The sequence below is a fragment of the Nomascus leucogenys genome, unplaced genomic scaffold (genome assembly GCF_006542625.1).
Source record: "Nomascus leucogenys isolate Asia unplaced genomic scaffold, Asia_NLE_v1 000711F_103125_qpd_obj, whole genome shotgun sequence".
Classification (NCBI taxonomy): domain Eukaryota; kingdom Metazoa; phylum Chordata; class Mammalia; order Primates; family Hylobatidae; genus Nomascus; species Nomascus leucogenys.
In genome coordinates, this window is record NW_022096293.1 from 52,660 (window position 1) to 67,671 (window position 15,012).

Consider the following 15,012-nt stretch of genomic DNA (forward strand, 5'->3'; position numbering starts at 1 on the left):
TTTCCACTTTGAACACCAGAATGTGACGTGCATCTCAAAAGGAAAGTGGCAACTGAGTTACCTATCAATTTAACAAGACTTACTGAGTACATGCCAGGCACGGTTTCTTGAAGACCTACTTGGGATAGTCAGACAATCAAGCAACATGTCTACCTATCTAATATGCACACTGTAGAAGAAAAGCTAAGCACAGGGAGCTGTGGAAAGAGGAAGAACTCCCTAGGGGTTTGGAAAAGGCTTTCTAGAGTGCTGCCTTGAAGAATAAATAAGAGTTCACCAAGTAAAGAAACGTGATGAGGGAAGAACTTGAATGAAGTCATAGAGATCTGAAAAGACATAGAGTTTGGAGGAAAATTATAATGATGCAGGGTTACCACAAAGAGGACATGAGAGGGATAATAAAATTGTAGAAAATAATGCAGGGGAGTGAGGTAGGGGCCAAATCATTGAGAGATTTGAGTCCTACTCTAAGGGCTTTAGATTGATGTTAAAGTAGTGAGAGTCACTGAAGGATCTGTAGTGAGAGAATGGCATGGTAAATTTACATTTTAGGTAGTTTTCTCTCCTGCAGTATTGTGTAAGATGGATGGGGCACGGAGGAGACTGGAGAATGAGACAGGGATCATTTAGGAGGAGTGCTGTGCTGCAGGCTTTATGTGCATTATTACAGTCACCACAGCCTGAGGTAACTGTTGTCATTTCCCCCGTTTTGCTGATAGGGGAGCACGTAGAGCTCTGAGAATTTAAGTAGCACCCCTACCAAAGGTCGCTGGGCTAGCAAATGATGGAGCTGGAATTTGGCTTTCCAGACCAGGTTTTAATCACTTCATGTCTGCCCTATGCCACTCGATCCCATTCATCGTGTGTTGGTGATTTCCTGACTGCTGGTTCAAGGAGAAAAACAAAGTCATCAGTTATAAATTCCCTTAAACTCCACCGCCTTTACTCTGCCACCTACAAATTTATTTGTACTCAAGTTGTCCTTTTCCTCTTCCTCCTGCTGGAGGCTAAGCCCTCCATCTGTGTACTGGTGCCCAACCCTTCGTTTTTTCTGAGTACCTCTCCCCATTAGTCAGTCACTCTCCAGTAATTTTAACCTCTCCCTCTCTGTTCCTTCATCGTTCTTACTGAGTAAATATGTTTGGGTGTCTTGTCTCCCCTTCACCTCAGTGTCACAAAAGGAAGGATATCTCTCTCTTCAGTAATCCTCTCACCTCCCTCTTGATCTTCACCCACTGCCATGAAACCGATAGCCCTAACATGCCACAAAAGTTTCCTTCTCTAAAATGATCTGTCACATTACGATTGCCCAATCTAATGTCACTTTTCATTTCTTATCATTCATAATCTCCAATTTCTGTTACTAATACTTCTTAGCTTTATAATAGCAACCATTAAATACCTACTGCATATCATATATAATTATTATTTCTAATCTTCACATCAAACCTATGAAATTGAAATTATCAATAGTTTATTCACAAAAAAACCAACAGATAATTTGTCCTAAGTCAAACAACTTGTTAGTAGCTAGCAAAGCTTCCATCAGTATTTAAAACTTCCATTTCGTTATATTGATTACCTAGACCGCCATTCTTGGGCTTCCACCCCACTCTGTTCCAACTCTCCTATTTATGCCACAACTTCTAAAACATGTAAGACAGTGAACATTGGAAAAATAAGAGCTTTCAAGTCAGACCTACCTGGGTCAAATTCCAGCTCTGCCAGCTGAAAATATATATACACACACACACACACACACACACACACACTCTCACACACTCACTCTTCCATTCAGGTGCATATTTCACACATGTTGATTCATACAGTCAACATCCCACATATTCACTCTCACAAATTTTAATGAAGATTTACATACTGAGAGGAAATGAGTTAAGGAAGTGTAGAAGCAAGCCTCTTGCCTCTCATTTCAATAGTATTTCCAGGAGGCCACAAATCTTCTGTAGTAACATGTTGGTCCACTGTCTCTGACTCTGTTCTCAGGGGATAGAGAATTCCAAATATGACCTCTATAGAGTGGCCAAATGATGAAGGCAATTCATCATTGTTTCTCATCAATAAACTCAATATTTCTCTCACCTCCTTTATCCCCACACTCAGTCAAACCCCACGGTTCATGCCCATGGGTAGGGCCCACAGAAGCACTAGGCTATGCTGTCAGTGCCACCTTATACCTCTCCTCACCCCCAAAGAGCCCATCTCAGTCATCAGGAGTTGCCAACTGGAGCCATGCCCCTGTCTTGATCCCAGAGTGTCCCCACACCATAGACTGTGTGCAGTGACCAGCGGACCAAGCTGGAGGAGGAACCGCAGGACAAACTATTCTTTCTCTCAGCATCTTCAGGGAACATGGTCTTATCTACGTGACTTCCTTCTCCCCTAGGAGCTCCTCTACTTCCAGTGACATCACTGTAAATCTCTTAACTCTTTCACTGCATGGATGCTGGGAGCCCACCATGAAAAGCATGCTTGAGAGGCTCCATGAGTCCAAGAGAGAGGATTTGGTGAGAGAGTGGTTTCAGAGGAAGAAGGTCAGGGCAGAGAGTGGGAATGTGATTAGAGACCTTCAGCAAGGCCCCAAAGCTTGTTCCATACCATCCACTTCAACCCTGACTTCCAGAAGGCACAGAAACACTTTAGGAGCTGAAATTCTAGAGATTTTCTCAAGCATTCATTTACTCATTCTCCATCAATTCGACAAATATGGGTTAAGTGCTAACTATATTGACAGCACCATAGTAGAATGCTAAACAAAATCAAGCCTATCTAAAATGTATTTATATCATTTTGTCTATGGAACTAATGCTTTGATTCTATAATACATAGAACATTTTCACTGATAGCCTTCTAAGCTTCCCCCCCATTTATTGATTTTTTTTGTTTTTTGAGACGGAGTCTCGCTCTGTCACCCAGGCTGGAGTGCAGTGGTGCAATCTCGGCTCACTGCAAGATCCGCCTCCCGGGTTCACGCCATTCTCCTGCCTCAGCCTCCCGAGTAGCTGGGACTACAGGCGCCTGCCACCACGCCTGGCTAATTTTTTGTATTTTTAGTAGAGACGGGGTTTCACCATGGTCTCGATCTCCTGACCTCATGATCCGCCCACCTCGGCCTCCCAAAGTGCTGGGATTACAAGCGTGAGCCACCGCGCCTGGCCATTTATTGATTTTTATGTTGTCTTATATTTAGCATGCTCTTTTATTTAATTTCATAATATAGAAATTTTTCATAGAAATAAATGTTCTATGACCCACATAGCTCCTTTATTCTTTCCCAGTTCAAGAAATTGTTCTTGCTTTTTGAAATAAATTTTATTGTGTATGTCTAAGGTACACAATGTGACGTTATGGAATAAGTATAGATAGTAAAATGGTTACTAAAGTGAAGCAAATTAACATATTTATTAGCTTACATAGTTACTGATTTTTGCTAGTTTTTGTGGCAAGAGTAGCTAAAATCTACTTGTTTAGCAGAAATCTCAAATACAGTACACTTTTATCACTACACAGCTCCATTAACACAGCTGCATCTGTCTCCAGTGTAGCACAATGCCACATACATAGTACTCTATACATATTTCTTGAGATAAAATGGGTGACTAAGTATTTCACACTGGTGACACACCACAATATGTTTACATCCTTCCCTTATCGTTGAACATTTATATAGCTTCCATTATTCTCTATTAAAAATATTCTGTCATGAATATACTTATATATGAACTTTTGTAGGTGTTCTGGGTTATTCTAATTAAATATTTGATATTCACAAGAAGAAAATTGTTATGGCAACGTTTTCATTTTACGTTGTGTATGGTATTATTGATGGAAATTTTTTATATTTTAATAATTATTTCTAAATCTTTTTTGCAGAGAAATCAAAATTTTGTCAACTTGAAACCTACCCTGTGCCAGGCACACTGATATAAAGGAGTGAAGACAGGTGCCATTGTGGAATTTACAGTACAGAGTGAAAAAAATAAATAAAAATGAAAAAGCAAAGCCCCCTCATTAAGTATTTTTCTCTATTAGCATTTTGGTGCCATTCATTTAGAACCTATGGGAGCCCTTAATATTTTAAAGATTTATGCCCATTTGGGGAGCATTTTTACTGCAAATTCAAAACATTTTCCAGGCTTTGTTCTAGACTAATGCTCATTCACTTTCTTTTAGAAGCTACTACTCCTTTGAAACTCATGTTACTTGCCTTCTCCTACTCCTAATGTTGTCTGTCTGTCTTCCAGATTCCCTCACAAATAAATGTAGGCAAAATATAAATTATTACAGTACAGCTATTATGGAAAACAATATAGAGGTTTCTGAAAATTTTAAAATAGAGCTACCATATGATCCAATAATCTCACCACTGGGTGTATATTCAAAGGATAGAAAACTGATATTTCAAAAATCTATTTGTATGCCAGTGTTTATTGCAGCATTATTCATAGTAGCCAAGATATCAAATCACTGTAGGTGACCATCAACATATGAAAGGATAGTGAAAATGTGGGATATGTACACAATGGAATACTATTTGGCCTTATAAAGGAAGGAAATCCTGTCATTGGCAAAAACATGGATGAACCCGGAGGCCATTATGTTAAGTGAAATAAGGCAGGCACCAAAAGTCAAATACAGCATGATCTCATTTACATATAGAATCTAAAAATGTTGAACTCATAAAAGCAAAGAGTGTAATGGTAGTTACTAGAGACTGTGGGGTGGGAAAGACTGGAGAGATGTTGGTCAAAAGACACAAATTTAGTTAGAAATAATAAGTACAAGAGATCTAGTGTACACCATGGTGTACAATAATTACAATATATTATATATTTGAAAAATGGGAATAGAGTAGATTTCAAGTGTTCTCAGTGCAAAAAAATTTATGTAAGCTAATGCATATATTAATAGCTTAATTCAGTCATTCCACAATGTATATGTATATCAAGGCATCATATTGTATAAAACTACTTGTCAATTTTAAAAATTAATTAGAAAAAAATTAATTAGAAAAATTAATTAGAAAAAAATTGATTAGAAAAAAAAATTAGCATAAACTACCTAGTATAAGGATGGTTACAACATGCTCTATGAATGAGCAAAGACGTCAGATGATTCTTGAGATCTAAGTACACATTCACCAATCAGTCAAAGAAGGAGGATATTCCTGGCAGAAAAATCAAGAATAAGGACTCAGAGGTAGAAGAGCAGAGAATGACAAAAGGAGGGTAAATGATGAATTATGTTCTGTATTTGAGGAACAGTTGTGAAACATGAAATGGGAAATATTGCTGGAAAGGTCACCTACAGCAAAATGCCTAACAGCCTTAGTTACCACCCAAAGGTGAAAAAAAAAATTTTTTTCAGATGGAGTTTTGCTCTTGTTGCCCAGGCTGGAGTGCAATGGCACCATCTCAGCTCACTGTAACCTCTGCCTCCCAGGTTCAAGTGATTCTCCTGTCTCAGCCTCCCGAGTAGCCAGGATCACAGATGCATGCCACCACGCCCAGCTAATTTTTGTATTTTTAGTAGAAACAAGTTTCATCATATTGGTCAGGCTGGTCTCGAACTCCTGACTTCAGGTGATCTGCCCGCTCGGCCTCCCAAAGTGCTGGTATTACAGGTGTAAGCCACCGAGCCCAGCCAGAAATTCTTAAGAAAGGCTTTTCTGCAACTGAACAATGAGATAGGCCCCAAATAGTATCTCCTGGCATCGTCCTACACCATTCAAACATTCCAAAACTCTACCAGGTGTCTCTAGCTGGAGAATCTCCAGCCTTTATGGTACCTAAGCACCTTAAAATTTACATCCAGCAACTGATGTCACATAATTCTATCATTCATAGTATCAGTTTATTTATTCAATAATATTTTCAGTCAATAAATATTTATTGTGTTCCTATAGTATGCCAAGCAGAATTGAAGTCTACAATGCAAATAAGTAAACAAAGCAAAATCCTTGCCTTTATGGTTGTCAACTGCTGTACCTTAGTTGCCCTCAATGGCATCTCTCACCATATGGTCTCTTATTTATTTGTCTATCATAAGCTATTTAAATGGCTGGTGGCCTCCAAGAGGGCAGAATGGAAGTTGCAAGACCTCTGAAAGCATAAGCTCCAGAATTCATATGCATAACTTTGACCTTATTCTATTAGTCAAAGCAAGTCATAAAGCTATCCTAGATTCCAAGAGATGAGTAATAAACAACATGTCACGATAGAGGAATGGTACATGTGTTCAGCAGAGGGAGGAATTGTTAGTGGCCATTTTTGTGGATGCTCAACCACACTTCAACCAAACTATCAGATTGACAAATATTCAAAAGCTTGACAACATACTCTGCTGGCAAGGTCAGGAGGGAAAAGACACACTCATGAATTGTTGGTGGCAATGAAAAACTGGTACAACCCTGATGGTGTTATATCTTTAATATCTAACAAATCTACAAATGCATTTACCTTTGACCAAGTAGCCCTTTCCAAATAATTAAATATGAGATGCATCAGTAGAATTACCCAACTAAAGAAGTAGGAAAAAAGAATAGAAAAATTAATGAATAGGCCACACGTACTGGTGAAACAATATCAAAAGGTCTAAAAAAAGTTTGCTTTGGGTCCCAAAGTGAAATGTGAGAGAGAATGGAACAAAAAATTTTAAGAAATAATTACTAAGATTTTCCAAATTAGATAAAAATCATATATTTACAGATTCAAAAAGCTAAGCAAACATCAAGCGGGTTAAAAACAAAGCTCTGAAGATGGCCGAATAGGAACAGCTCCGGTCTCCAGCTCCCGGCCTGAGTGACACAGAAGACGGGTGATTTCTGCATTTCTGCTTGAGGTACCGGTTTCATCTCACTAGGGAGTGACAAACAGTGGGTGCAGGACAGTCGGTGAAGTGCACTGTGTGCGAGCCAAAGAAGGGCGAGGCATTGCCTCACTCGGGAAGCACAAGGGGTCAGGGAGTTCCCTTTCCTAGTCAAAGAAAGGGGTAACAGATGGCACCTGGAATATCGGGTCAGTCCCACCCTAATACTGCGCTTTTCCAATGGGCCTGGAAAACAGCACACTAGGAGATTGTGTCCCGCACCTGGCTCAGAGGGTCCTATGCCCACGGAGTCTCACTGATTGCTAGCACAGCAGTCTGAGATCAAACTGCAAGGCGGCAGCGAGGCTGGGGGAGGGGCGCCAGCCATTGCCCAGGCTTGCTTAGGTAAACAAAGCAGCCAGGAAGCTCGAACTGGGTGGAGCCCACCACAGCTCAAGGAGGCCTGCCTGCCTCTGTAGGCTCCACCTCTGGGGGCAGGGCACAGACAAACAAAAAGTCAGCAGGAACCTTCTCAGACTTAAATGTCGCTGTCTGACTGACAGCTTTGAAGAGAGTAGTGGTTCTCCCAGCACGCAGCTGGAGATCTGAGAACAGACAGACTGCCTCCTAAAGTGGGTCCCTCACCCCTGAACAGCCTAACTGGGAGGCACCCCCCCAGTAGGGACAGACTGACACCTCACTCGGCCGGGTACTCCTCTGAGACAAAACTTCCAGAGGAACTATCACACAGCTGAATTTGTGGTCTCATGAAAATCCACTGTTCTGCAGCCACCGCTGCTGACACCCAACCAAACAGGGTCTGGAGTGGACCTCTAGTAAACTCCAACAGACCTGCAGCTGAGGGTCCTGTCTGGTAGAAGGAAAATTAACAAACAGAAAGGACATCCACACCAAAAACCCATCTGTACATCACCATCATCAAAGACCAAAAGTAGATAAAACCACAAAGATGGGGAAAAAACAGAGCAGAAAAACTGGAAACTCTAAAAAGCAGAGCACCTCTCCTCCTCCAAAGGAACGCAGTTCCTCACCAGCAACGGAACAAAACTGGATGGAGGATGACTTTGACAAGTTGAGAGAAGAAGGCTTCAGACGATCAAACTACTCTGAGCTACGGGAGGAAATTCAAAACAATAGCAAACAAGTTAAAAACTTTGAAAAAAATTAGAAGAATGGATAACTAGAATAACCAATGGAGAGAAGGGCTTAAAGGAGCTGATGGAGCTGAAAGCCAAGTTTCGAGAACTAGCTGAAGATTGCAGAAGCCTCAGTAGCAGATGCAATAAACTGGAAGAAAGGGTATCGCTGACGGAAGATGAAATGAATGAAATGAAGCGAGAAGGGAAGTTTAGAGAAAAAAGAATAAAAAGAAATGAACAAAGCCTCCAAGAAATTTGGGGCTATGTGAAAAGACCAAACCTACGTCTGATTGGTGTACCTGAAAATAACAGGGAGAATGGAACCAAGCTGGAAAACATTCTGCAAGATATTATCCAGGAGAACTTCCCCAATCTAGCAAGGCAGGCCAACATTCTCAGATTCAGGAAATACAGAGAACGCCACAAAGATACTCCTCGAGAAGAGCAACTCCAAGACACATAATTGTCAGATTCACCAAAGTTGAAATGAAGGAAAAAATGTTACGGGCAGCCAGAGAGAAAGGTCGGGTTACCCACAAAGGGAAGCCCATCAGACTAACAGCTGATCTCTCAGCAGAAACTCTACAAGCCAGAAGAGAGTGGGGGCCAATATTCAACATTCTTAAAGAAAAGAATTTTCAACCCAGAATTTCATATCCAGCCAAACTAAGCTTCATAAGTGAAGGAGAAATAAAATACTTTTCAGACAAGCAAATGCTGAGTGATTTTGTCACCACCAGGCCTGCCCTAAAAGAGCTCCTGAAGGAAGCACTAAACATGGAAAAGAACAACTGGTACCAGCCACTGCAAAAACATGCCAAATTGTAAAGACCATCGAGGCTAGGAAGAAACTGCATCAACTAACGAGCAAAATAACCAACTAACATCATAATGACAGGATCAGATTCACACGTAACAATATTAACGTTAAATGTAAATGGGCTAAATGCTCCAATTAAAAGACACAGACTGGCAAACTGGATAAGGAGTCAGGACCCATCAGTGTGCTGTATTCAGGAAACCCATCTCACATGCAGAGACACACATAGACTCAAAATAAAGGGATGGAGGAAGATCTATCAAGCAAATGGAAAACAAAAAAAGGCAGGGGTTGCAATCCTAGTCTCTGATAAAATAGACTTTAAACAAACAAAGATCAAAAGAGACAAAGAAGGCCATTACATAATGGTAAAGGGATCAATTCAACAAGAAGAGCTAACTATCCTAAATATATATGCACCCAACACAGGAGCACCCAGATTCATAAAGCAAGTCCTGAGTGACCTACAAAGGGATTTAAACTCCCACACAATAATAATGGGAGATTTTAACACCCCACTGTCAACATTAGACAGATCAATGAGACAGAAAGTTAACAAGGATATCCAGGAATTGAACTCGGCTCTACACAAAGTGGACCTAATAGACATCTACAGAACTCTCCACCCCAAATCAACAGAATATACATTTTTTTCAGCACCACACCACACCTATTCCAAAATTGACCACATAGTTGGAAGTAAAGCTCTCCTCAGCAAATGGAAAAGAACAGAAATTATAACAAACTGTCTCTCAGACCACAGTGCAATCAAACTAGAAATCAGGATTAAGAAACTCACTCAAAACCGCTCAACTACATGGAAACTGAACAACCTGCTCCTGAATGACTATTGGGTACATAATGAAAGGAAGGCAGAAATAAAGATGTTCTTTGAAACCAACGAGAACAAAGACACAACATACCAGAATATCTGGGACACGTTCAAAGCAGTGTGTAGAGGGAAATTTATAGCACTAAATGCCCACAAGAGAAAGCAGGAAAGATCCAAAATTGACACCCTAACATCACAATTAAAAGAACTAGAAAAGCAAGAGCAAACACATTCAAAAGCTAGCAGAAGGCTAGAAATAACTAAAATCAGAGCAGAACTGAAGGAAATAGAGACACAAAAAACCCTTCAAAAAATTAATGAATCCAGGAGCTGGTTTTTGGAAAAGATCAACAAAATTGATAGACTGCTAGCAAGACTAATAAAGAAGAAAAGAGAGAAGAATCAAATAGATGCAATAAAAAATGAAAAAGGGGATATCACCACCGATCATACAGAAATACAATCTACCATCCGAGAATACTACAAACACCTCTATGCAAATAAACTAGAAAATCTAGAAGAAATGGATAAATTCCTCGACAAATACACCCTCCCAAGACTAAATCAGGAAGAGGTTGAATCTCTGAATAGACCAATAACAGGTTCTGAAATGGTGGCAATAATCAATAGCTTACCAACCAAAAAGAGTCCAGGACCTGATGGATTCACAGCCGAATTCTACCAGTGGTACAAGGAGGAACTGGTACCATTCCTTCTGAAACTATTCCCATCAATAGAAAAAGAGGGAATCCTCCCTAACACATTTTATGAAGCCAGCATTGTCCTGATACCAAAGCCTGGCAGAGACATAACCAAAAAACAGAATTTCAGACCAATATCCTTAATGAACATTGATGCAAAAATCCTCAATAAAATACTGGCAAGCCAAATCCAGCAGCACATAAAAAGCTTATCCACCATAATCAAGTGGGCTTCATCCTTGGGATGCAAGGCTGGTTTGACATATGCAAATCAATAAATGTAATCCAGCATATAAACAGAACCAAAGACAAAAACCACATGATTATCTCAATAGATGCAGAAAAGGCCTTTGACAAAATTCAACAACGCTTCATGCTAAAAACTCTCAATAAATTAGGTATTGATGGGACGTATCTCAAAATAATAAGAGCTATCTACGACAAACCCACAGCCAATATCATACTGAATGGGCAAAAACTGGAAGCATTCCCTCTGAAAACTGGCACAAGACAGGGATGCCCTCTCTCACTGCTCCTATTCAACATAGTGCTGGAAGTTCTGGCCAGAGCAATCAGGCAGGAGAAGGAAATAAAGGGTATTCAATTAGGAAAAGAGGGAGTCAAATTGTCCCTGTTTGCAGATGACATGATTGTATATCTAGAAAACCCCATTGTCTCAGTCCAAAATCTCCTTAAGCTGATTAGCAACTTCAGCGAAGTCTCAGGATACAAAATCAATGTACAAAAATCACAAGCATTCTTGTACACCAATCACAGACAAACAGAGAGCCAAATCATGATTGAACTCCCATTCACAATTGCTTCAAAGAGAATAAAATACTTAGGAATCCAACTTACAAGGGATGTGAAGGACCTCTTCAAGGAGAACTACAAACCACTGCTCAATGAAATAAAAGAGGATACAAACAAATGGAAGAACGTTCCATGCTCATGGGTTGGAAGAATCAATATCATGAAAATGGCCATACTGCCCAAGGTAATTTATAGATTCAATGCCATCCCCATCAAGCTGCCAATGACTTTCTTCACAGAATTGGAAAAAACTACTTTAAAGTTCATATGGAACCAGAAAAGAGCCCGCATCGCCAAGTCAATCCTAAGCCAAAAGAACAAAGCTGGAGGCATCATGCTACCTGACTTCAAACTATACTACAAGGCTACAGTAACCAAAACAGCATGGTACTGGTACCAAAACAGAGACATAGATCAACAGAACAGAACAGAGCCCTCAGAAATGATGCCGTATATCTACAACTATCTGATATTTGACAAACCTGACAAAAACAAGCAATGGGGAAAGGATTCCCTATTTAATAACTGGTGCTGGGAAAACTGGCTAGCCATACGTAGAAAGCTGAAACTGGATCCCTTCCTTACACCTTATACAAAAATTAACTCAAGATGGATTAAAGACTTAAATGTTAGACCTAAAACCATTAAAACCCTACAAGAAAATCTAGGCAATACCATTCAGGACATAGGCGTGGGCAAGGACTTCATGTCTAAAACACCAAAAGCAATGGCAACAAAAGCCAAAATTGACAAATGGGATCTAATGAAACTAAAGAGCTTCTGCACAGCAAAAGAAACTACCATCAGAGTGAACAGGCAACCTACACAATGGGAGAAAATTTTTGCAACCTACTCATCTGACAAAGGGCTAATATCCAGAATCTACAATGAACTCAAACAAATTTACAAGAAAAAAACAAACAACACCATCAAAAAGTGGGCGAAGGACATGAACAGACACTTCTCAAAAGAAGACATTTATGCAGCCAAAAAACACATGAAGAAATGCTCATCATCACTGGCCATCAGAGAAATGCAAATCAAAACCACAGTGAGATACCATCTCACACCAGTTAGAATGGCCATCATTAAAAAATCAGGAAACAACAGGTGCTGGAGAGGATGTGGAGAAATAGGAACACTTTTACACTGTTGGTGGGACTGTAAACTAGTTCAACCATTGTGGAAGTCAGTGTGGCGATTCCTCAGGGATCTAGAACTAGAAATACCATTTGACCCAGCCATCCCATTACTGGGTATATACCCAAAAGGACTATAAATCATGCTGCTATAAAGACACATGCACACGTATGTTTATTGCGGCACTATTCACAATAGCAAAGACTTGGAGCCAACCCAAATGTCCAACAACGATAGACTGGATTCAGAAAATGTGGCACATATACACCATGGAATACTATGCAGCCATAAAAAATGATGAGTTCATGTCCTTTGTAGGGACATGGATGAAACTGGAAACCATCATTCTCAGTAAACTATCGCAAGGACAAAAAACCAAACACCGCATGTTATCACTCATAGGTGGGAATTGAACAATGAGAACTCATGGACACAGGAAGGGGAACATCACACTCCGAGGACTGTTGTGGGGTTGGGGGAGGGGGAGGGACAGCATTAGGAGATATACCTAATGCTAAATGATGAGTTAATGGGTGCAGGAAATCAACATGGCACATGGATACATATGTAACAAACCTGCACATTGTGCACATGTACCCTAATATGTAAAGTATAATAAAAAAAAGAAATTATTATCGACTATAATCACCCTTTTGTGCTATCAAAGAGTAGGTCTTATTCATTCTACTTTTTGTATCCATTAACCATCCCCACCTCCTCCCCAACCCCCACTACACTTCTCAGCCTCTGGTAACCATCCTTCTACTCTTTATGTCCATGAGCTCAGTTGTTTTGATTTTTAGATCCAGCATAAATGAGAATATGCAATGTTTGTCTTTCTTTGCAAGATTTATTTCAGTTAACATAGTGATCTCCAGTTATATTCATGTTGTCACAAACAACAGGATCTCATTCTTTTCATGGCTGAATATTAGTACTGAATATTAGAATAATAGTAATCCATTGTGTATATTACCAGATTTTCTTTATTCATTCATCTGTTGATGGACACTTAGGTTGCTTCCAAATCTTGGCTATTGTGAATAGTGCTGCAATAAACATGGGAGTGCAGATATCTCTTCTGTATGCTGGTTTCCTTTCTTTTGGGTGTATACCCAGCAGTGGGATTGCTGGATCCCATGGTAGCTCTCTTTTTAGTATTTTGAGGAACCTCCAAACTGTTCTCCATAGTGGTTATACTAGTTTGCATTCCCACCAACAGTGTACAAGAGATTGCTTCTCTTCACATCCTCACCAGCATTTGTTATTGCCTGTCTCTTGGATAAAAGCCATTTTAACTGGGGTGAGGTGGTATCTCATTGTAGTTTTAATTTGCATTTCTCTGATGAGCAATGCTATTGCTTTCATAGGAGGCACCTTTTCATAAGCCCATTTGCCATTTGTATGTCTTCTTTTGAGAAATGTCTATTCAAATCTTTTGCCTATTTTTTAATCAGATTTTTAGACTTTTTTCCTATAGCGTTGTCTGAACCCCTTGTATACTCTGGCTATGAACCCCTTTTCAGATAGGTAGCTTGTAAATATTTTCTACAATTCTGTGGGTTGTCTCTTCACTTAGTTGAATGTTTCTTTTGCTGTGCAGAAGTTTTTTAACTTGATGTGATCCTATTTGTCCATTTTGGCTGTGGTTGCCTGTGCTTGTGGGGTATTGCTCAAGAAACTTTTGCCCACACCATTGCCTGGGAGAGCTTCCTCAATGTTTTCTTGTAGTACTTTCTTAGCTTGAAATATTAGATTTAAGGCTTTAGTCCATTTTGATTTGATTTTTGTATATGGTGAGAGATTCAGTGATACAGCCTAGTTTCTTTCTTTGTTTTCTTTTTTTTTTTTTTTGCATGTGGATATCTAATTTCCCTAGCACCATGTGTTAAAGAGACTGTCTTTTCCCCAGTGTATGTTCCTGGCACCTTTGTCAAAAATGAGTTTAGTGTAGGTGTGTGGATTTGTTTCTGTGTTCTTCATTCTGTTCCATTGGTCTATGTGTCTGTTTTCATGCCAACATCATGCTGTTTGGGTTATGATAGCTCTGTAGTATAATTTGAAGTCAGGTAATTTGGCTCTCCCAGTTTTGTTCATTTTCTTAGGATAGCTTTGGCTATTCTGGGTCTTTTATCGTTCTGTATATATTTTAGGATTTTTTTACTTGTGTGAAGAATGCCATTGATATTTTGACAGTGATTGCATTGAATCTGTAGGTTGCTTTGGGTAGTATGGACATTTTAACAATATTGGCTCTTCCAATCCATGAACATGGAATATCTTTCCATTTTTTTCAGTATTCTCTTCAATTTCTTTCATCAGTTATTTGTTTCTTTCCCCTGCCACTTTCAGAATCTTCATTTTTAAACTTTGATAGTGTGATTATAATTCGTATTAGGGTAGTCTTACTTGGATTTAATATGACATTGATTATGTATATTAAGTATGTTTTTACTTTAAATATCTTCAACTTATGATTACTTTATTGGGACGTAACCTCATCATACATCAAGGAACATCCATATGATAAAGCAAGTAGAGGTCAAATTTAATGAAAGAATTTTGGTGGTTGACATATAATTGGTCATCTTAATTTTTTTTAATTTTCTGTATATTTGAACCTTTTTATAATAAAATAAAATTTATTTATTTACTTGAATAAATCATGGTCACTCTTTAAGAATAGCCAATACAGAATAATGGAAATAAAATGATTATAAA